This window comes from Larimichthys crocea, chromosome XX, assembly GCF_000972845.2.
Source record: "Larimichthys crocea isolate SSNF chromosome XX, L_crocea_2.0, whole genome shotgun sequence".
Taxonomy (NCBI): domain Eukaryota; kingdom Metazoa; phylum Chordata; class Actinopteri; family Sciaenidae; genus Larimichthys; species Larimichthys crocea.
In genome coordinates, this window is record NC_040030.1 from 4152067 (window position 1) to 4176122 (window position 24056).

Sequence of the window (24056 nt, forward strand, 5' to 3'; positions counted from 1 at the left end):
CCAATGTCAATGCATGTGAATAGTTCTGGAAAATAAACAGTGCAGCCCCGACGCATTAAGAGCCGCTTCAAAAAGGTGGCATGCATTTTCCATATTATATATACAGCACATTTCTTTGAAGACGATGTTGCTGTTTGTCCTCCTCTCTTGGGCAGATGTTTGTTTTTAGGCTCATGCAGAATCTCTTTGAACGTGTTTCTCATGATGCATGATGGCCGCGTAACATCGCCTTCGCAGGGGTGTCCCAAACTGTTCCACAAGGGCCGGTGTGGCTGCAGGTTTTCCTTACAACCAAACAGCAGCACACCAGACTTGACTCATTTAATCAACTGATCTCAGTCTTCAGAGAGTTGATCGGTCAAACTGTGTGCTCTTGGTTGGTTGGAACAAAAACCTGCAGCCACACCGGCCCTTTGTGGAACAGTTTGGAGACCCCTGCTCAGAGCGTCGGTTATGAACGTCCTAACAGATCTGCAGAACACGTATCAGGAACATGAACGTGAAGTGACGTCAGCAGCAGATTCTGAGCAGATAAACAACGACGACAATATAGTAACTTCCTTGAGTTGCCGTGTTTAGCACAAAGAAGATGGTGTCAACTACGGCATTTTTAGGCCATGACTACATGTAAGAGCTGCTTGTTTATGCATATGCATAGTTATAATTGAGTATATACACTCTGTAGGCCCGCTCACAGCAGAGCGTGACATCTTAAGTTGTAGAAACTTCATGATGTTGGTCGACTGCTATCACGCTACCCAGCCAGGATGACGTGCACGGGGCAGCCTACACAAATGTGTGTTGTGATCATTCTAGAGTTAAATGTGAAACTTGTATGTCCCCACAGTCATTGCAACAAAAGTCCAGATCACTGCTTCAGCACTCTCTCGTTTGGAGGTGGTTTATCCTCCAACCGTGAGAAAACCCAACTGATTTATGTCGACTCCGCCGCGTCACGTTGGATTCTGCCATTTGCGACCGCACCGTCCGACCAGTTAGACCTCCTAGCACCAGAAGTTCAAAAACACACAGCTGTTCCGTACTTAGAGCAAATAAAAGGTAAGTTTGTGAAAGAAAATTACACGTTACACACGCGTCTCTTAACGGTAATTACAGCATATTAACTTGTCAGAATTAGTGCAGCGACGATTTACTGGTTTTAAAACATTAACGCGCACCTCTGCTCCAACCTGACGTGCAATAACATCTTTTTTTTTTTCCAGTTAGAGAAACAACCTGAACTCCCCTCCGCACAAAGACACATAATAGAAGACGACGTCTATCCTTTCCCCTTTCTACTAATGCTCTAATAAGTTCTTAGAATACGCACATGTCAACGTCTTACGTGTCAAGCGGCTGAACTATTCTCAAAGCACTACTGTGCTCTGAGATTTATAGCTGTTGGAAGGTACAAAGTGCTTCTGCACACCTTGCCAGTCCTTTGGTGTTCCCTCAGTCTATTGTCAGACAACAGAGCCTTGTCTTCGGGTCTAAGTCTGTGAGAAAGCGCCTCACTCCCGCGGCTCTGCTTTCATTATACGTACAGTCATTTTTATTTTAATGCGTCTGAGCCATAAATTAAGAAGACAAATGAACTTGTTTGCCTCGTCTGGTTTGTCTGTGTGTGTTTGAGCAAGCGCGAGCCAATCCAAACAGAGGTGGTGCTGACACCAAATGTGTTTCTTGCTCGGCTTCACAGCTCCAGCTTCAGTCGCTTTGGAAGAGTGAGAGTAAAAAAACCTGCGCTGACCCGTGTGACCTTCGCCGACGGCGTGGCCTGCAGAGAGGAGGAGAAAGAGAGGGATGACGGGAAGATGGAGATAGGAGGAGGAGGAATTGAGAGAGCTGAAAAGCAATAGCTGCAGAACCATCCCTTTAACATCAAGGGCAGCGGCGATTATTAAGCGTCGATGCTTTGGCAGCGTAGTTAAGTCTGTGTAGGACGTACAATAAAGATAGGCGAATTATGACTGAGATGTATTTCCGCCCGCTGAGGGTGGGTATCGGTGAAGGAGTCGGTTTGAAAAGCAGCTGCGTTCATTACCTCACGCAATTTGATTTTTGTGAAATCTAAGCAGAATTTTTAATGGTATGCCGCCGCTGCTCAATAATTCCATTGATAAGAGGCAGGGAGAATGGGAGTGCAATGGCCTGTGTAAATCTGTGACTGAAGACATTGCGGTTATCGCTCTTCCCTACCCTCCCCTCCATCCTTCCCTCCCTCCCTCTGTACTCATCCTTTACATCCTCCCTTCCTCTCTCTCTCTCCGATCTCTTCCTCCCTTTTGTGTCTCGTAGCAACACACCGGGCCCGTTGCGTATCGTCGTCCTGTTTTTTCCTTCCCCCCCGCCTCGGTATACGCGTTGCGATCGATTGTCTGCGCCTTTTAGACGAGCGCATTTAAATACATTTTTATCTCGTCCCGAGCGTTTCCGCTCCTTGTTGTCCTTTTTAATAAAAAAATAAATAAAAACAGGAGATAAAAGCGAGCTTCATTAAAAAGGTCACTGTTTGTTTATGCATTGTTGTTGTTGTTGTAGGTTCATAGAAAGACCTTGGAGGTATATCAGCGCCTAATCAGGCGGGGGACCTTTCATTACACTCCTATACTAATAATGTTAAAACACACGCACACACACACAGAGGAGATAAGGGGTTCCCTTTAAAAGCGGATGCATTATTTAACACAGCCGGCTAATGGCCCAGATTGTCCTGTAACAATTGAATAACATCGGCAGATAACGGCGAGCCTTTGCTCCGCGCCTTTTAAAGAATGGCCCTGTGAAACAGTAGATAGCGGCCTCGCACCGACGAAGAAGAGGAGGAGGTGGAGGTGGAGGAGGGGTGGCGGCCTCCTTCCCCCCGCCAAAGCCAGGCCACAAAACATTGCTCCATCAGAAAATAAGATCACTGCCACAGGTCCAGACCGGAGAAGAGGGGGGAGTAAAAAGGAGGGGGTAGAGGAGGAAATCAATAACATGTTGGTCAGTATTAATCTGGCATCAATATGGGCTGTATCTTTTACTTTTCATGGTAATGGCTCCAGTGATCTCCTAAAGTGCCTCTCAAGTGCTTAGAGGGCCACTGATAGCATCTTATCAGGGCCAGAGGAGAGCACTGGCCTGGGAGGGAAGGTAAGCGAGGTGAAGGGGGTGGCGGTGGGTAGGACCAACAGGGTCCTGGGCCGGTTTAAAGAGTGTGTATGTGTGTGTGTGTGCACAAGAGAAGGCTTTTACTTAACCCATGACAGATGAGAAAGACACACGGCCTCCCCGACGTGACCGATGGCGCTTCGGCGATCACTAGAAGGAGTCTGGACGTCGAGGAACGCGCGTTTGGCAGGAGGTCGGGTTACTTATTGTTCCTCAGGGAGGAGAGTATTTTCATTTCATACTTTTCATTTGTCTTTTTTTTGCAAGCTCGTCTTTAAAGGTCCAGTGTCTGTGTGTGTGTGTAGGATTTAGTGGCACCTAGAGGTGAAGTTGGACATTGCAACCTCTCGTTTCAAAGCATGTAGGAGAAATTCACATAAAAAGCAAAACGTCATATCTCTATCAGTTGTAGTTTGTCTTGTCTTGCAGTATTAGTTGTTTGGCTTTGGTTGGGAACAGTAGGTGCCAGTCTATCTCAACACTGTGGTGTCCAGGGTCACAGAGACCTGTTGCTGCCTTCATAGACATAATAGCTTGTTGTTGACGGTCCAATCTGCGTATCTGTGTCTCCAGACTAGAACATGCTGACAATAACACCTCCATGGGTAAAGACATTCTCTGTGACTAATTCTGGGCGTGTAGTATTTGTGGTGTTATCTTTGGGTTTAAAGTCGATCCACCAGGATGAGTTGGGCAGAATGTGAGACTGACTCAGGCACTTCTGATGAACTTTGAGAGTGTCTCTAATTCTCCTTGGCCAAGCGTCAATAAATAATCAGAGGCTCCTGAACACTTTCTTCCTTCCTGACCTCACCGCTGACCTTCAGCAAGTTCTCCACAACAATACTAATAAATATTATATTCAATTCCTGCAAAAGAAATACTCCAAATCTTACACACTGGACCTTTAAGTCCCCTCTGTGTTTGTTTTTCAAACCATGTGCTCCCGATACAAAGGCTGTCAGCGTGTGATAACTGTACATGAATCTTCAACGGATTGTGAGGCCGGACATGTTTTTTTTTTTTACACATGTGGCCTCGTGTTTAGCTTCACGGTGGTATGTGAAAAACTATAAGGAGATTAATACTCCATCAACAAGTCCTTCCTTTTATTAGTCGACATGCATGTCCCTGATTGGCTCTTGAACAAATGGTATTTATCATACATAAGCTCACGGCTTTACGTAAGCTGACAAGCTTATAGCCACAAAACTGCACATCTATAACAGTTCTGCAGCCGTCGGTGAGTTTATGAGGCAGATTGTTATAAAAAAATGAACGAACGCTGGCGTCAGCAGCCTCCAAACGTCGTTTAATTTCATAGTTTCAAACCAGAAAGAAAAAAATTAAGAAAAATTAAGCTAAGAGTTCATATATTAGAATAAAACTGCAAACAGTACACAGTGTACTACACTACATAGTACTGAGGTGCCAGTTCACCTTCCCGGGCACTGTCGAGGTGCCTTTGAGCAAGACAACGGACCCCAAACAGCTCTCAGGGCGCCGTTATGTGACTCCACCTTCTCTCTACATTTCCATCTATAAGCCGTTTGTGGGTGTTGTTGTATTTGGGGCCTATATATGTAAAAACATCTCCATTAAGTGATCAATAAAATTTAACTTCTTGTCTTAGAAGACACATTTGTTGTGTGTTCTTTTGCTATTTTTTTTAATCAAAGCAACTGACCCCACAGACTCCTGGGAAATGTAGGAAAGGTAATCTTTGTAAACACTTGCGGTCACGGTGACTGCTCTTCAGCAAACGTTGCATTCGTTCAACTCTAAGCGACATAAAATTGGACGTAGCTTTCAGAGCCGGTGTTCTTATAATTGACTTTATTACTCATGGAAACGGATCTTCTTGTAGCGGAATAAAAATCTTCGGATGAACCTGATCGGGCTACAGGACTGACAGCGATTAGGGATGCTTCGAGTTTCCATTTCTCCAACTTTTGGGCTCCTTATCTTCATTTTTGTTTTTGTGTTTTTTTTATGATTTCATTAGCATGCACAGCTCACAAAATGATCTGCCAGAGATGATTCTTCTAAGATATTTGGCAAGATGACTAATGGCTATTCCCATCTAGGAAGGCGTGACAGTCATGAGAATTTAAAGTGTTCTTTGCAGTTCTGCATCTGGGGATTAACTCTTCTTGGCCCGGCGATGGAGCTACACCGGCTACGTTACATGATTTTTTCTTTTCCACCCTCCTCCACCGTAAAGCTATCATCATCCACCTGCAAAATGGCATCCCCAGTAAGACCAGTGCTCTCCATACTGGCTGATAGATCAGGGGGGGTTGGGGTACTCATGCCTGGTGGATGTGGTCCACCCTGCGGGGTATATGAGGGATTCCTTGAGGGAGCGAGGCGGGGCAGATATAAACTGTGTGTGTGTGTGTGTGTGTGTGTGTGTGTGTGTGCCAGGCATTGGCAGCATGCCCTACTCACTGATCCTGTTGGATGCCTTCCATTGGCCCTCTTCCCCCTGAACTCCCCCATTCCTCCCTCTCTCTCTTCTCTGCTTTTTTATTTCAACAGTGCTTCTGGTGAACGTTCTGTAATACTAAACTCTGCATGTAATATGACGAATAAAAGACAAACATGGCTCACCACCATAGATACCATGTTTCACCTTCAGAGACAGGAACGTTGGTGTGAAGCAGGTCGATGATGATGGGGTCCCGTCCAATCGTCTATTTTGCTTAAGAAGGTTCCTCACTGAGCGAAATGACACGGAAGTATTTATGTAACTGCTGTCTGACTTATCTAACTGTTAAGGAAAGGAGCGTCGCTGCTTCCTTTCTTATCTCCTTCAGCAGAGGATACACCGGAACATCCTTTACGAAAGGAAAGGAGACGCGATGCCGTGATACAAAGACACTAAAGGTGTTCAAGTTGTCGTAAAATGTTAATAACTGGCTTCTAATTAATACAAAACATGAATATGACATCATTAGGTGCGGCGGTTAAACTTTCTCTAACTGCAGATCATCACGGAAGTTCCTCTTGCTTATCAATCATGTTTATATACAGGTGGTCAGTATTACTTTATTTTTAAAATTCTCACGTTGATAATGAAGTCATATCTTTACCGGGTTATCCATGTTTATATTTAAATGCGTAAAAAACGCACAGGAAGACGTAGCGGTGCATTCTGTAGTCCATCTTCGTGAACTTTGTAGTTTTACATCAACATCCTCCTTCGTATAATGACCGGCAACCTCCGTTGCTGAGAAATGAAGCCAACACAAAGTGCCAAAAAGCTGCAGTTCCTCTAACGTCCACTTGAGGCTGGCTCCAGAAGTGAGTCAGTCTCCATAAGTCCCCATGTCCAAATGTCCAACTTCACAGCAGAAATAAACATGTTTACAGCCTGGTACAAAAAACAGTTTTGGTCTCTGTAGCTAATTTCCCCGTTCATGACAACTGTACTGAGGGTGAATTTATATACAACTCACCTGTTCACATTATATTAAGGCTTAAAGTTATGCAGGATTAAGAGCGTGGACGCTTTGATTGACAGGTGGGTGTGGTCACAGGTGGCTTGTTTGAGCAACCAGGCGTCATTTGGCCAATGTGATGTAACCTAGTGGAGGAGAAGTGTCTAGGAAAAGACTATTTGACTATTCATAGAGTCTCCTGTCCTGTCCTGTGTTTTCCAATAAAAATACTCAGCGTTTGGACGCCGGCTTAGGGATTCACTCCTTCTGGCTTCCTTTTTGTCTCGAACCGGCTTATCCGGCGAAACTGAGAGACATCTGAAATGCCCCCGAAATGCAAGTATATCTAATGAAAATGTTTTAAATCTCTATGGCCACATAAACTATTTGGGATTATCCAATATCTTTACAAATAGAGCTGATTATCCCATTAAGCTGAACTCGTACTATAAATAGTTTTTATACTGATGTAGATTTGTGGGGGCCGGAGCGAAGGGATGGAGGGGGGGATAAGTGTTTCTGGTGATGTTCTTTTTTTTATTTGATGCCCCCTCCTCCTCTTCTTCTTCTTCTTCTTCCTCCAGACACATACACACTCACGCCAGTTTTTTTTTTCTTTCCCCGCGCCCCGTGGTCTTTTCTGTACACTGAATATTCTACACTAATACCATTCTCCAAATGTCAGAATAGGGAGAGCATAAAAAAAAAAAAAAACTTTGGCTTTATGATTTTATTTTTCACCTCCAGAAAAAAAAAAAGTCCAGGAGAGGGTTTCTTTTATTCCTGTTCCCTCTCTTTCCTTCCATCTCTCTTCTGTCTGCCGTGCTCAGTCTCTCTTTTCCCGCTTCATTCTATTCCATTTATTCATATTCAACAGTCAATCATTTCATGAAAAAAGAGAGAGAGAGAGAGCAACGGAGGAAGGCACACACAGAGAGAGAGAGAAGAGAGAGAGAGAAATCCGGAGATTGCAGATGGAAGTGGTATTTTTTTTTTTCATGTTCTTATCCTTCCGCATTTGAACCGGCGATGTGGAAAAGCGCTAGGAGCACCGCTTTACATAGCAGCCTCCCTCTCATCAAAAGCCGCCAATCGGGCCTAAATCAGCATGCAAAATGCCACTCAACCCTGTAGCCTTTATTAAAGTTTGCAGGGACTCAATTTGAGATAGCGATCGTTCCTATTAAAAAGCCAAATGTAAGATAGTTTTTTTATATAAATCTCAGGGTGGAATGGAATTGTTAATCAGCATAGGCTGATGTGATTTCTCTGTCACAAATCCTGCCCAGGGCTCAGCGGCACACCAGCTTTACCGTAACTTCGGGCTTAGCAGTCGCCACGGAAACCGGGGAGGGAGCGGGAAAGGGGGGGGTATAGGGAGAAGAAGAAGAAGAAGAAGGGGGTGAGTGGATTCGGGTGTGTATGTTGTGATGTGTGTATGTGGGGAGGAGGAGGGTGATGGGTTGGGTGATGGGGGTCGGCTTAGCCCCTCCATCCCCACCAGCCTGCCAGCCAGTCAGCCAAGTCAGCCAGCCGCCATCAGCAGCAGCCCGTCCTTGATGAGGAGCGAGCTGATAACGGAGCTTGATTGGATTTGAGGCAAAGTGCTGGAGTGTGTTTTATTTTGCAAGGCTGGGAAAAAAAAAAAAAGAAGCAATCTGACCTGTGGCTTGAGAAAATATAAAAGAACGCCATCATCACCTTAGTTGCAGAAATTCTTTTGAAGAAAATTTGCTGTTAAACATTTTCCAAGCTTTTTTTTTTGTGTGTTTTTTGTTTTCCAGGCGTACTCGACTTGTTTTCTTGTGTTTCTGTTTCTCTCTGCGAGAGAGCCATCGCTTGGAGAAGAGTGTGAAATTGGGTGGCCCCCTAGTGTGACCCAAGTGCCGGGGTTTTAAAAAGGATGAGAGTTGATTGTCGCCCCTCCCTTCGCTGATGCCACTGCCCCTCATCCACCCAACCACCACCACCACTGCCGCCTAGCTCTTGGCCTACGTCCTGCCTGGCACGACCTCCCGTTTGTGGGCTGAGCTGTGGACTCCCTCAGACCCCCGTTGGTTCTCTGGATCGGTATCGGCCACGCTTAGAGAACAGCACCAGCTTAACCTCCCAAAACACACACTCATAAAGCACGCACACATATGTGGGAGTGGATTAAGAATATGCACAATAAGTGAGTGAATGAGTGCAGTCGTTGCTATAGTGTCGCTTCCTCTTATCCAATTTGAGGCGTAGCCAGAAAGAGGTCATCCTGTTGTAGATACGATGTTGCTACAAATGAAGCTCCAGCTCGCCGACGATTGGTTCGCATTTTGCAGCGATGGCTGGCCAAGGGAAACACGATCCCATGATGCATTGTTGGGTTGGCCCGGCCAATGCCCTTCCTCAGCTGCGTACGAGAAAAAAGAAACTCTCGCTCCGTCGTGAGAAATGAAATGCACCGAGGTGGCAGATCCCATGAAAACACAACCGAAATATGCATCGGAGAGTCTTTAACCGATCTCTGTCTGTTTATACACGCGTGCCAGCGCATGTACTGCATCTGCAATCATAATTTGACGAACCTTCCCCATTAGCAGAGCTGCCGTCTAGCCAATCCTCCCTGCCTCTCGGTAATTGAATGTGATTTTAATGGTAAGAAGCCTGCGTGCGCGCTGTAATCCAACACCAGAGAGAAGGGGAAGATAATGCCAGCGGCTGTCAAGCGACGAAGGGTTAGTTTGACTTAGTTATGAAGATCAGGACAACACGTGTAGGTGGAGTTCTTGACGGCTTCTAAATGACCCCCGAAATCGGGAGTTATGGATCTTCGGATCTCGCCGAGGTTGACCGGAAAAAAAAAAAAGGTACACGCTGTAATGTGTCGTGTTGTTCGGCGGGTCAACAAAGAGCTTAAGAGTTTAAAGAGTGTTTGTAATGATGCACATTCCCTGCTTTTGTCTCCGTCTGTGTTATTGTAGTCTGTGGTTTGGATTAGCGGCAGCTCTCTAACCTGGCACGGTCAGTAGCCATCTCTGTGTGATGATGTCACAAAGCTCTTAGGCTGATGGTTATCTGTCGGAGGTTTGGCTGAGCCCGCCGGGTTTCTCTGGCTTAGCCGCGGTGTCTTGTGGTGTTGTTAGCTGTGGGGGCTTGTGGTGCGCCGTGCTCGGTGATTGCATTCATCGCGCTGCCATTGGACGCATTATCAAGAGAGGGGGGCGGAGGATTCATCTTTGTGTGAACCCTCAACCATTTGGCAAAGGTCAAGACTGAATTGAAACAATCCCAGGTCTCAGTTTAGGTTACGTGGCTCTCTGAACTGAAGATTCACATTATTTTGGAGGGTTTGTCACAAGTTTAACCCTGAAAAGAGTTTCAGAGTTTCACTCCTACCCTTAAGTTCTTCGTCGGCTCTTTGAGTCCCTAAACTTTACTTAAGTAATTAGTAATCAAGCGTATTGTACGGTAAATGAAAGGCTGAGGCATCTGTGTCTCATATGCTGCACTTATCCTCTGACCTTCTTCCCCTCCGTCTAAATCAGACTTGTGGATGATTGTACGGCTAAAATCGATGACATAAACCCGACGCAGATGTCCGCTCATCTGTTCCTTGTTGTCGGGAGTTGTCGCAACTTCATCGTCGACGTCTTGGCGTGCTCCGAGTCGTCGTTTTAAAAAGGCGGAAGAAGAAGAGACTCGGCGCAGATAGGGGAGGGGGACGGGGGCGCCATGTGTCTGAAATATGTCGTTTCATTTCCGCACGGCGTGGACACCGCGGCAGAGAGCAGATTGTGTGTATTAGTATCAACAACAGCATCCCGGCATGCATCACACAGCGCCAGCCTCCTCACATCAGCACCGGGCTGGGAGGACAATCTTTTGTCTTCGGGGTCTGAGGGAGAACACACATGCACACGGCATCCAGACAAACATACATTGCTTTTGGGAGTGTTGTTGCAGTATATTTCTTCCTCTTCTCTCTCCTCCTGTATGATATGTTTACCAAATACCTGTTTAGAATGCGGCGGCGGCTGCGCTCCCCCCTTTCCCCCCAGTCCCCGAGGATGCTCGGCGGTAAATGGCGGTATTATTTGTCAGCTCTGGCAGTGTCTTGAGGCTGCTTCAGAGAGATACAAGGAGGCAACTGATAAGGAGAGCATCAGAAGGGCAGTTAATTGCCTCCAGTCTCCGGGAGCTGGGGAATATTTAAAATCTATGGGATTAAAGACAGATTAAAAACTGCAGAAGCAGTGGGCCCAATGGCGCTTAAAGATTGCAATCAGCAAGGGTAATGGCGGAGAAGAAGGAGGGGAGAGAGGGAGAGGGGAGGGGAGGTAGTAGAAGAAGAAAACACAGCATATGTGGCGGCGGCTTCGAGGGGGGAGGGTGGGGGTGAAAAAAAAAATGACAGATAGGAAATTCAGATCCGCTCCTAATGCCCAGGGTTCCATCTTGTAAGCACGATTCATCTACGTGTAAATCGTTTTTTTCCCGTCTTTTCGTTTGCTTTTTTTTTCTTCTTCCCTTCCCCGCCTCCCCTCCTCATCATCCGAGGCCTGCTTTGCTTTGCTTTGCTTTGCTTTGCGTTCGCCACCACCACGGCTCGGCACCGCCTTATCAGTCCATCAGCGAATTAAAAAGCGCCTCTCTCTCTCTCTCTCTCCCTCCTGTGAGGATTAAGGAGGTTGATTGAAGACGGCGCGAAAACTAGCTAATAAGTCGGAAAATGTCAGAAGGGCGCTCTATCGAAACTGTGTACTTTTCATAATAAAGCTGACGAGGACGGTGGTGGTGGTGGCGGTGGGTGGAGGAGGAGGTGGCGGTGGCGAGGGAAGGGGGAAAGGAAAGTGTCATGTCACGTGTGGAGGATGGATGGAAGGACGGCGGTGAAGGAGGCACGGGGAGAACAAAGAAAGGGCAAAAGGCAGAAACCTCCCCACCCTCTCCAACCCCAATCTGGAGGAATCACGGCCCTCATGGGTCGAGATCCGCCATCGCGACTCCCTCGCGTTATCATTAGCGATATTAATGACATCCCCCCCCCGCGCTTATCGGCGGCGCCATCTGAAGGGCGGCATCACAAATTACAGAAGAAAGGAAAAACACGGGCCACCATGGCGCTGATACGTCTCTGTTTCGGTTAAAGAGGACAAGATGTGCCGAATCCTGAATTGTTTTTTCCCACCTTATCAGAAGCCCACTCACTTAATCCTGTTAATGACTACATGAGATACTTAAGGTATCATCTCCAAAAATCAGCCATTCGCTTCACATATCAGCAAAAAATCTGTGGCATCTTTTCTTCTTCTTCCTTCTCTCTCTCTCTCTCTCTTTTTATAATCCATTTTTTCCCTCTCTCACACTCCCTCTCCTCTCTCTCTGTCTGTCTGCAGTCTTTCGTTGAAAGATTAGCCTTATAAATTATGCATTTGGTGGGTAGTGGGGGTAATCCGAGGCAGAGATAGAATCGCCACGGTGTTGAAGGGGGCATCGGAGAAGCAGCGCCACCATCATAAATATGAAACAGATGTTGGGTGACATTTAAAAAAAAAAAAAAAAAAAATCCCCTCCTCTGCTGCGTCTGGTGTTTTATATGGAGAGAAGAACCTGACATCCCTTACTCACCGTTGCTTCCACTTCTTCCCCCCTTAGTCTCTCGTTTTTTCGCCATAATCCTGCGGAGCCAGCGATGCATAGATTATACTCTCGCCTTTATTCGCCATGTGTCTTATTTGGTGGGTTGGCTTGAGCCAAGAAAAACCTCTAAATGCCAGTTCCTTCAATAACATCTAAAACGGCATCTAATCTACCCCGTGATTAAGGTCTATTTCGAACGATCCTTTTTAGGAAGAAGGAATTAAACGGCGCTTTTAAAAAGGAGGCGGAAAATGCACATGCGGGCGTGTGAATGTAAGGGTTATGTAAATGGAAGATGTTTCTGATACCCGGGAGATGTTACGATTGCATCTGAGCAGCCGTTCAGATGAATATGAAGAGCTTCCACAATGCTCTCCTAATGTGTTTGGACGGGCGGCGCTGTGGTTTGTGGCGTACGTACACCCAGTGTGTGCGATTGTTCTGCAGCTGGCAGCGGCCCTGAGGACTCCTCGCCGGTGTCTTTTCATGGCAGAATGAGAAAAGACGCCACAATGAAGATAGTCCTTCTCATCCCGCTTTGTCTCGTCTCCTCTTGCCACTTCTCACAAACGGGGAGGGCCTCGACTCTATTCTGCCGCCTTCCATAAAGGCTCCCGTTGTTTGCCGTGCATTGTCACGCATTGTTTGCTGCTAAAAAACGAAGATAATGCTCGTTTGGAACAATGCTCGCGCTTTTGTTTGCATCTTTCTTTCCCCCCGTGCGTTTGCTTTCCTGTCTTGTGTCGGCAGTAAAAAGGCACATCGAGGGCGCGAGTGTCTTATTCAGGGTTATGGGTCGAGTTCTTGTTGGTATCCGATCATTACCTGTAACCTGAGCTTCTGCTGTGAAGCCTCCGCATGAAAAGATTTGAATTGTCAGAAGATTGAGAGTCAAACTAGCTCCATAATTACGGAACTACTTCTGTAACTCTTTAAATTATGGGCCAGACATGATCTAAAATAAAGTATAATCAAGTAATTGTATTGGGTGGATTGTTGCGTTGAAGCCAAAGGTTGAACTAATGAACAGAAGAACGTTTCTGCACACATTTTACATGTGTTATTGCATCTATTAGATCACTGACAAAACATCCAACATCCAACTGTCCATACTGAAATATCGCTGAACTCCTGGACAGACGATACTCTGCTACGTCACGGTATTCATGTAACGTTACACCGACAGCTGACCGACAGACGAAATCTTCAAAAACGTCACTTCACTTTACGAAATCTGTCTCAGGCTGCAATTTAACTTCCGATTTCTGCAGAAAAAATATCGATAACTGTTGATTTTGTCTATTTTTTGCACTTAATTACGACGAATAGTATCGATAAGTATCGACATCGATAAGCAGTAATAATATCGGCGTCAGTAAAATACTAAACTTCTTCAAACAACCTTCAAACTCTCATGTTATCATTTTGTTATATAGTTTTGGTCATTATATCCAAGATTAATAGTAACTGTATTCACAAAGTGAATTCATGTAATCTGTAATCTCTCATGTAATGTATCAGTGTTACCTGATATCAGTGCTTCAGATGATCGCGTTAAATTGTTGGTTTTTCTACAACCTGACAACAGCTGCAACGATTAGTCGATTAATTTTGTGATTTTATCAGAAAAAAGTCAAAATTATGTAAATTCAGCATCTGAAACATGAAGATTTTCTGGTTTCTTTCGTCCTCTGTGACATTAAACTGAATATCTTGGACAAAACAAGATATTAGAGGAAACTTTCTGACTTTTATGGACCAAACACAAGATATTAGAGGAAACTTTCTGACTTTTATGGACCAAACAACTCACCGATCAATCGCCAAAACTACAGATAGATGAACCGATAATTAAAATAATCACTGGTTGCATCCCTTCTCCTGTCCTCTGATGCGTTTGTACCCCATTGGGCGAGTAGATAGATCAGTATGTTCTCAGTGTGGACGCTCACAACGAAGACAAAAGACAAGAGGAGGTCGCCTCAGACGGAAAACTAGAGGAAGGAAACACTTGATAAAAGCAGAAAGCGTATTTGGAGGCAGGTGACGGAGGAAGAAGGCGATGATGGAGAGCGTGATAGAGGCGGAGAGAGAGAGTGATGGCCTAGAGAAAGTGTGATAGCGGCAGGGGGGAGAGTGATGGAAGGAGGTGTAGGTGTCTCTGGAGAGGGGGGGTGGAGGTTTTTGCAGAGCCCTCCCTCGGCCTGTCAGTCAAAACGGAATGAGGAGGTCTTATCTCTCTCGCACACGTGACCCCTAACCTGACCTCCTCCTCCTCCTCGCTCACCTTCCTCCCTCTTTTTACCCACACTTCCATCGCTCTTCGCAGTCCCTTCAGCTTCGGCTCCTTCCATCTCCGCTCCGTCCCCAAAAATATTTTATTCCCCCGGATAAAAAGAGACGAGGAGGAGGAGGAGGAGGAGGAGGAGGGGACGGGATATGAAAATCTCTGTAGTGAAAATGTATCGTTTTTTTTTTCTTCTTTTGGGCTGTGGTGAATCGACAAAGTGTTCCCTCTCTCCTGCAGAGAAACGATAATCTATAAGAAAATAGAGAAAACATCAATGTGCCGCCGTGTGCTGTGCATCTCTATCTGTGTGTGTGTGTGTGTGTGTGTGTGTGTGTGTGACGGCAGGTCAGGTGAGAGCGTGCGACTCTGTGAAGGTGTTTACGGATACGCGAAACATCCGTGCGTACAGGTCCCTCACCTGAGGCTGCGAGGTAACTACGGCAAACAACGAGGCGGGGGAGTGGAGCGTCGCATGCCTTAATGACAGCGCTGTAAATCAACCGGGTCATCCACGGTATCTCACACACACACACACACACACACACACACGGTACAGGTGCTGTAAATCCACAGGTCGTGCTAATGAGGTAGATATACGGCGCTGCATGCCACAGTGTCATGGGAAATTTGTTCTCATTAGTCCAAAAATATATTTCATGTTTCCACGTCTGATGTTTTAAAAATAGAAGCCGACCACGTGTTTTTCGAAAACTTTGAACTCTGACCTTCACGAAATTGAATTAAACTCTTAACCCCCCAAAACTGGAGCAACAAACTTTGGATTAACATTTGGAGCAATATGTTATATCATTTATTTTCAAATTTCAACACCTTGTGCTTGAAGTGGCGCAAAATAATGGAAGGAAGTGTTACAATAAGTATTTTTAAAGGATAAATTACTGTAAAAACACAGAAAGATTCTTATTTTAAGGTGATGCATGAAAACATAGTTATGAATATTATATTCATGTACCTTTGCATGAAAACATAGTTATGAATATTATATTCATGTACCTTTAAAAGGTGGAATATGGTGTATTTATGGCTGTTCCTACCAGATCAGGGGCGTCTCTCTCTACCTTCACAAACCTCCTGAAGACCTCCAGCTCCTCAGAGAGGACCTCCAACACTACTAACAACTGGACATGAGAAATCTAAAAAGAAAGATTGCTCGAACAAAACCGTCTCAACAACGTCAGAATTTAATCAGTCAGCTCCTGCACACTAAACCGACGTCCAGAGAGTCAGATAAAGTTGCACGGAAACAATCAACTCAAACATTTTAGGCGTTTTCTCGAGCTCCAACGCGTCCTGATCTGAAATGATCTGATGTTTTCCTGAGATTAATTTTCTTGAAAACCTCAAAGAAATCACTGTCATGTCGTCTGTAACGTATGATTTACGGCACACGTGACAGCAGACGGACGACTTAAATGAAGAAATCATCTTATCTCCAAATTATCTCGTAATCTCAAGACGGCAGCTTCCTCGTTATCTCCAGATCTCGTGTTTTTTGACAAGATTACAAACAAATGTCTGAAAGTCGACGTAATAAAGATTTAATAATATTAAAACATCGATTTATTACTATATGTTGCATTTGAATATTTTACTGTGAGCTGTGTCATCCAGATATCTGCACACACTCATGCACGTTCACGTAACACCATCACACACAGTCACCTGCGGAGGCCGGGGTGGGTCTTGCCTCGGTTTGCGGTCCTATCAGCAGTCAGATAAGGAGTAATTAGACGGGGGGGAGGGCAGCCATTAGCCGGCTGTCTCCCAGCACAGCACAGCACAGCACAGCACACCTCCAGCTTCAGGGCACGAGCTCTCACTACTGTATGAACCCAGCTGGGACAAGTCAGTCTGACAGCGTGAAGTCAGGGCCAGGACCCGAGCTGACGTCGAGGACTCGGAGCTCCATGGGGGGGTAGATAACGAACATCTTGTGGGTATTTTAGAGGCTGATGCTGATATTTTTAGACAGATAACGACGCTTACGAGCCCACAGATGAATAAAAATTCAGATTTGAGCTTTGAAATTAGAATTATAATCATCAGAATGACCAGAATATGAAATCTTGAGGTCGTGGAGAGCCTCCGTCAAACATCTCAAACAGCAACTTGAGTTTAAAATGTATTTCTATCCCCTGAGGAGGCGCACATGATGCGACTTTAGCTCCTCGTGGGAAATGTTTGGTTCATATTCATTTCTCCGCGTCTCTCTCTCGTCTTCGTACGTTGTCTTTTAGCGAGATGGCATCGTCGGGCTTTGTTTTCCGGCGAGGTGAAACGAATGGAGGCGTCTCCGTCAGGTGTTTTTCGAGGATCTGCTCTCGTCATGAAACTAACAAACTTTTCCCTCGCTCTCTCCTTCCTTCTCGCCTCGTGGCTTACTCTCAAGCGGTGGTGAAGCTGGATAGATAGGACTAATACAACAATCCCTCGTACCTTCCTCGCTTCATTGTCATGCCATCCAGTAATAGTTTCTTTTTATTTTTCTGTTTTTTGTGGGGGGGGGGTTAGACTTTGTGCCCGTCAGAAGAATTCAACAAATTGTCAGATTGTTTGAACAAGCGGCAGAGTTATCCATCCTCCTGTGTGAATTATGAGCGAACACTGAAGCTCAGTGGGAGTTTTCCACTCTCTCTTCATCCACCTCCTCCCTCCACCTCCACCTCCCAGTAAAACAAACATTTGAAGGCTTTTGTGTCGCCTGTCTGTATTTTACCATTTCAAAACGTTGTCTTCTTACGGGTGATCTAAACTATAATCACCTTGACATCCGTCAAGCTCCGGCATGAAACAATGCCGCCCGGCTGCTCAGAACTGAACATCAATAAGCTTAGAGGCACGCTGCCTTTCCCCGACGCCGATTTACACTTTAATGCAAATAGCCGGCTTTGTACTCTCCATATGAAAGGTGTTATTAAATCTTATTTTGCATTATTCTGGGGTTGGGGGGGATAAATCTATCAAAGGGTTCAGAATTCAATAACTTCCTTTTTTTTCCCTCTCTCTCTCTCTCGTTGTTTTTATTTATTCAAAATTTTAATTAAGTTTTGATTCCAAATGCGTTGGGGGGTAAATTGGCAACTAGTGACAGGAGAGAGAAAGAAGAAATCCCTGTGAAGTTTCCCCCCCTCGTCTGCTTCGTCTCTCCTACTCACAGTCAAGAGCAACTCTTTTTTTTTTAGGTATGCAGAACCTTTGGGTGGAGGTTCTGTCAGCAGGTGAGGAAGGGTGGAGGTTTGAGCCCGGACTCGTCCAGGTCAAGCGAGGTCAATCCCTTCTGAACCTTCTGGCTCATCATGTTGGAAATTTACGGCACCCCTCCACCTCCACCTCCTTCTCCTCCTCCCTTCAGGCCTCGGCTCCACCCGGGCTACTGTAGGAATTATTCATCTGCCCCGTGGCTTCATAGCTCTGCTGGCTCGACTGTTTCTGCTCTGTATCAGCGAGGCCACACAGGTGAGGACGCATGATCGCTGTCTGATGGAAACACACTCACACACGACCTCATTTGGAGTGAAATGTTAATTAAATATCTAAATAAATAAATATATATATCCACGTCTTTGAAGAGACACATCGGGTGTTTTTTGCATGAATTCAAATCTAGATTTGTTCATAATGATGCTGAACAATGGAGCCGCCAACCTCTGTGACTGCAGTTCCTCAAACGTCCACTTGAGGCTGGCTCCAGAAGTGAGTCAGTCTCCATAAGTCCCCATGTTAGACAGCAGAAATAAACATGTTTACAGCCTGGTACAAAAAACAGTTTTGGTCTCTATAGATAATTTCCCCGTTCATGACAACTGTACTGAGGGTGAATTTATATACAACTCACCTGTTCAGGTTATATTAAGGCTTAAAGTTGATGTCATGAGGCTACAGAAACGAGATTTTTACATGACAGCAGATAAAAGTTTCAGAACTTTCTTTATCCTTCAAAAAAATAATAATAATAAAAAGAAATTTCTTAAAAGTTTGTGGAAAACTCCTATTTTTTTTTAAATTTTTATCCATGTAATTATTTTTTAAAATTGTATTATTTGTTTCTTTTTCTTGCATTTTTAAAATTTTAATTATATTTCACATTCATATTATTATTAGTTTTTTTTTCCCCCTGTCATGTAACGACAGCCCTTCTTTGACCCTGCTAAGAACCAGCTGTTATAAAAAAGATTTTTCATTAAATTTAAATTAATTTCATAAATAGTACATTTTAAATAAGTAGTAATTCATTTCACATTGTTATTTTTTTACATTTAATGAACAGACATCTGCATTAAATACATAACTCTGTCAGTTAAACTTTCCGAGCCCGCTCCGTTAATCCCAGCACGGTGTCAAACCTCAGCGTGACCCGGGCCTCGTGGAGCTGTCTGACTGTACGGAGAGGGGTGGAGGGTTGGAGTTTGGTGAGGCGGGTTGGGGAGGCGGAGGAGGTGGTGGTGGTGGTGGTGGTGGCGGTTTGGTCTGGAGTGGAGAGGTGTCAGATGTTGGCTGCGGTCTCTGAAAACAGCCCTAAAAGCCTTGTGCTTTCAATTAAAACATCCATCACGGATTACTCACACAAAAACATACCTTCAGCCCGCTAAGAGTGGTGCCTGTTACTTACAAAGGGCTTACAAATCCCACCTCGCTGCCTCGGGCTATGGCATCTCACTAACACACACACACACACACACACACACACACACACACACACCTCTCTCATCTCTGCACTCCGTCTTTCTTTCTCTTCTCTCTGTCACTGTCCTCCTCTTGTTCCGTCCGCCGCTCTTTGCTTATGTGTCAAATCATGGAAAAAAAGAAGAACCGAGGGGCCGAGCCGCCGAATGAAACGATATGAACCGGCGCTATTTTTAAACTTGATGAATGGCGGCGACAGACGATGAGGTGGCTCGTCTCGGGGCCCTTTTTTTTTTTTTTTCCTCCTTCTCCTTCCTCGGCGCAGGAATGCGGCGTTTGCTTCGCGTCGAGGGGCTGTCAGACAAGTTGGGAAACCCACACCGCTTTATAGACAATACCTCCAACTCTGACTCTCCCTCCACTCCACCTCCCCTGGCGCTACCAGACAGGCTGTTTAGAGCGGTAACCGAACCCCCTCTTGGTCGCTCGGTGTGTGTGTGTGTGTGTGTGTGTGTGTGGTAGAAATGCCTTGTGTAGTGTTTTTTTTCTGCTTTTCACAGGGGCTCAGGTAACCTCTCAGCCCGCAGGATGCCAATTTGAATAAACCCCCCACCCCTCGTTCAACTCAGGTAAGCAAGGAGGAGGAAGAATGAAATGTCTCGCTGGAGAAGAAGAAGGAGTGAGGACGTAGGAGGCTGGTGGTGATGGTGGTGGTGCTGAGTTTGCACCCCCCTTCCCCTCCCTTCTCCTTCCTGTTTAGTGTATCATATTCATTTCCAGATAAATGTGCTCAGAGGCTACTGTTGGGCTCCGAGATACACTCCCCGACTCGGCTTTGAGCGCAGACGGCCGTCGATCTATTCTCCCTGCAAACCTCCCTCTCAGATCAGCCCGTGTTTACATAGCATTACCATATATTAAGCCTCGCATTTTCATGCATAGTGTCCCCGTCGCAAGTCTGACAGCAGAAGAAGAGGGAGAGAAGCAAACCGGAGGCCCAAAGGGACGGGAGCAGCCCCATTCCCCGCCATTGATATTCATTACAGTAGATCTACAGAGGCTGAATCTGCCTCCCGCCCCCTTGGGGACAGAAACACTTTATGTCCTTATCAGTGTTGGGAACAAGGATTTTCTCCTCAGCTAACAACAACACTGGCTGCAGCTACACTGGCTCTCTCTCTCCCTCCTCCTCCTCCTCTTCTGCCTCCGTTTCTTTAGGCCCCAGCAGTTAGCGTCGCTCGGAAAATGTGTTTAATCTCTGCGAACACAGCCCACCTCGCTGCAGATAAGGTTGAGGTTGGTGCGTCTGCAGATGACCTACACCTCCCGACACACACACACACACACACACACACACACACTAGTATTGGTATCCCCCATTGGTTCCCATGTATACAGTCTCTCCGACACAAACTTTACACATCTCAGAGCAACCCCCCTGTCACCAATCTCTCTCGTGAATCACCTGCAGGCAGCGAGAAAGCAATCACACGTCGTGTGTTTGTGCGTGTTTGCACACACTCGGGTTCACTTTGCAGATATTGACCTTTGCAGATGTTAACTGACTTCTCCTCCTCGCTGCCATGGATGCAGTCGAAGTGACGTCAAAGCTTCAGGTAGTAAAACCAGTGATGAAACAAGAAATATCTCCAATCCAAAGGGTTAGGGTCGTGCACTTATCTCCTTTTTTAACTGTTTAATCAATGGAAAATCTTCAAAACGGTCAAATGTTGAGAGCAAACATTAGCACGACACCTCAGCCATGTTCCAGAATAATCTGGATTTTATTAAGATCGATCATCTGAACGCTCAAACACTCGTCGTGTGGCCGACCGACTAGAAGAAAAACACAGCAGAGAAATCCAAAACCAACTCGATCTAAAGCTTCAGTCTGGACGCCGTTAAAAAAGGTTTCCTGGGTTTTCTGGAGTCGTTCTTCTGTGACTTCTAACCAACACGTCACAGGTTACACATTAACACCTCTGTGGGCTAATCTACAATGATTACCAGCTGAATATAGAATTATTTACACCACACGGACTGTCCCCGTTTTAGATTTCTGAATTACTGACGTCTGCCAACCAAGTCCTTCTGTTGGTCAAGAAATCTAGACTTAAAGTCAGCTGACAGCTTTAAGGAGTGTTTCCTAAGAACTTTTCACTGTTTTTATTGATATTTATTTTGTTATTTTAACTTAATGTCACTGTTTTATTGTTTCTATATTTCTATTTGCTGTTTGCACTGTACAGTAACTTGTAAGTCTGGTTTTAAAGCTTACTTAAGACAGAACAAGTCAAACAGTCTAAAGTTGAACGTGAGATTAAACGGATTAATTGGACTTGACTTTGAATTACATAGAATAAATCTTCATGCAAAAGTCACTGTGTCATTTGCATTTCGACCATCCAGAAAAGTCCATAATTACTGAACAAACAACGACACGTTTCACAACGTACACACATTTATATAATTCTGCATCAAACTTCTATTTTCCTTTAATCAGAAATAGTACAGATCTTCACCTGATGCATCAGAAAAAAAAACATAACAAAAAGTTTGTGGTTCAAATTTGGGTCAACAACATAGAAACTTTTGAAACCTCTTCCTCTGAGTCTCCTGATAACAGCCTGAATTGACTAATAGCTACGAGTGCGTCAAGTGCACGAGGCAGGTGGCTGTTCACCTGTTCTCGACACCCACCAGGGAGTGTGCCTGCCGCTGGATATCTCTCATGTGTATGCATGTGTGTGTGTGTGTGTGTGTGGTTTATCAGTTAAACCCCAAACAGGCAAAGTTCATCCTCTGTATAGATCATATCGGAGAGTGTTGACAGCAGTGAGTCTTGGGTAAGCCGAGCGCCGTGACGAGCGCCGTGACTTGGCTTTGTGTTGTTCTAGACAGATTTCACAATTAATCACCGTTCTGGCTGGAGATTCCACACATGCTGCAACTACTGTGGAGACGAGGAGGCCTCGACAGTGAAGGAACGGCTTATTTATTTTCACAGGCAGAAGTAAACCGACTTGTTGGGCTGACGCGCCGCGTTCCTATTCCGCGTAGATTCAGGACGAGCATCGAGGGTTGGAATAATATTTTTTCAGCGGCTATTTTAAAAACTTAAACGCTACAACAGACCAGTTCGACCGCCTCTTCTGTTTGTGAAAAATAATAAAGCGTGACGTGAAACCGCTCCGACACATTCTTGTTTCGACACACGCAAACGAGCAAAAATTCTGGGTAATTCCCAGCATCACCTGAATACAGCAGATAAACCAATTAATCAATGTCAAAAAATTCAAAAATCTGGAAGAAATGATACCAAAAAAAAAGGACAAATTCAACTTATATTTGAACAAAACCAAATGCTTCACGTTGAAGTGAGGAGATAATTATAAATACTCTGTTATGGTTTGTTGAATGACACAATAAGAGCTGGACGGGGGCATTAGTTGTGTCATTTTTGCAGAAGAACTACAAATACAGGACGTATAAATGTAAAGCATTTTAATATTCTACACAAATAAACTAATTTCTAAGACGTTAGGGGATCTTAAGTCAGTTTCTTCAGAAGAAATCTGCCTCAGGTTCACTCCTGGTAAAGTTTAGATCATGCTTTACTTTGGTCATTACACCCCTGAAATGTCTATCTGTGGTAAAACCAACCAGTCAGTGGATACCCCTTAACATCAGAGTCAGGTGACGTAGTATAAAAAGTGGTGAAGTCCATATTTAGAGGCGGTTGGAGTGAAATGTTGACTTTTCTTATTTTAACCCAAACCAGCATCTTTTCCTAACCAAGTGGTTTTTGTGCCTGAATCGACCTTTAAACTCTTCCAGCGAACTTTATTTTAAACGTCTGAACCGTGGAGCCTCGCACGTCTAGAAGAAAAAAAACAAACCCTGGTGTTGTACATACAGCGTCATAGTTTGCGGTGTAGGATCACCGACCAAACTGACAGCGAAACAAGAAGAAGATCAGATTACATTTGTTCCATCCGGGTCACAGCTACGTACATATGCTATCTGACTGAACTTAGTCATTCCTGCTTCCCACGATAAAGCCACAGACCTTTACCCAGCCCCAGTAGACTTAGAGCTCGCAGGACAGCTTGGTTGGAAAGTCTGTTATCAGGCGTCCTACTGGACTTCCTCTGTTCAAAGCCACAACACCAACCGTCGACTGAAGGTAGAAGACACTGACGTTTTTCCAAAGAAGTCCATCTTGATGAGTCCAGATTCGGAGGAAACCAAATCAGACAGTTGCAAGATCTCTACAAAAAAGGTCGATCTCTGGTTTGTTGGTTTCCTGTCAATTAACTTCTACTCCAAGGTCTGTGAACACGAAGTTACAGACGTGTTCCCATCCGCTAAATCTGACACGTGCTCCGGACGGTTTACGAGCTTTTGGGGGGAAATTAAACGACCTGTTATCACCTGGAACATTTCTGGGTAATGATAGTTATTTTTGCCATCGCTAACGACATGATGGACATTTTCCTCTCAACCCTTCTGTCCATCCAACCAACCATCCATCCAACCATCCATCCATCCATCCATACCTGCAGGGGCCCTGGAGGAAACAAAAGACAGAGAGGATAGTGTTTTAAGAGGAGGATCTCCACCTTTTTTATTGAAGGGAAGACACAAGCCTTATTATCTCCCCTGTGACAGCCACAAATTACTGCTGGCTCCCCCGGCTCGGCATCCACATCCACATGCATGAATGGACAGACACAAGCCTCTCTCTCTTTTTTACAAAGCTCTCCTCTCGCTGCCTCTGTCTTTTTACTCGTCCTGCCTCTACCTGCTTTACTCCACCGACATCAAGGTGGCCAACGCATGACATGCAGCCTCTCGTCCTAACTCCACCCAGGGTTGAAGGTCGGAGGTTAATATTTGGGTCAAAC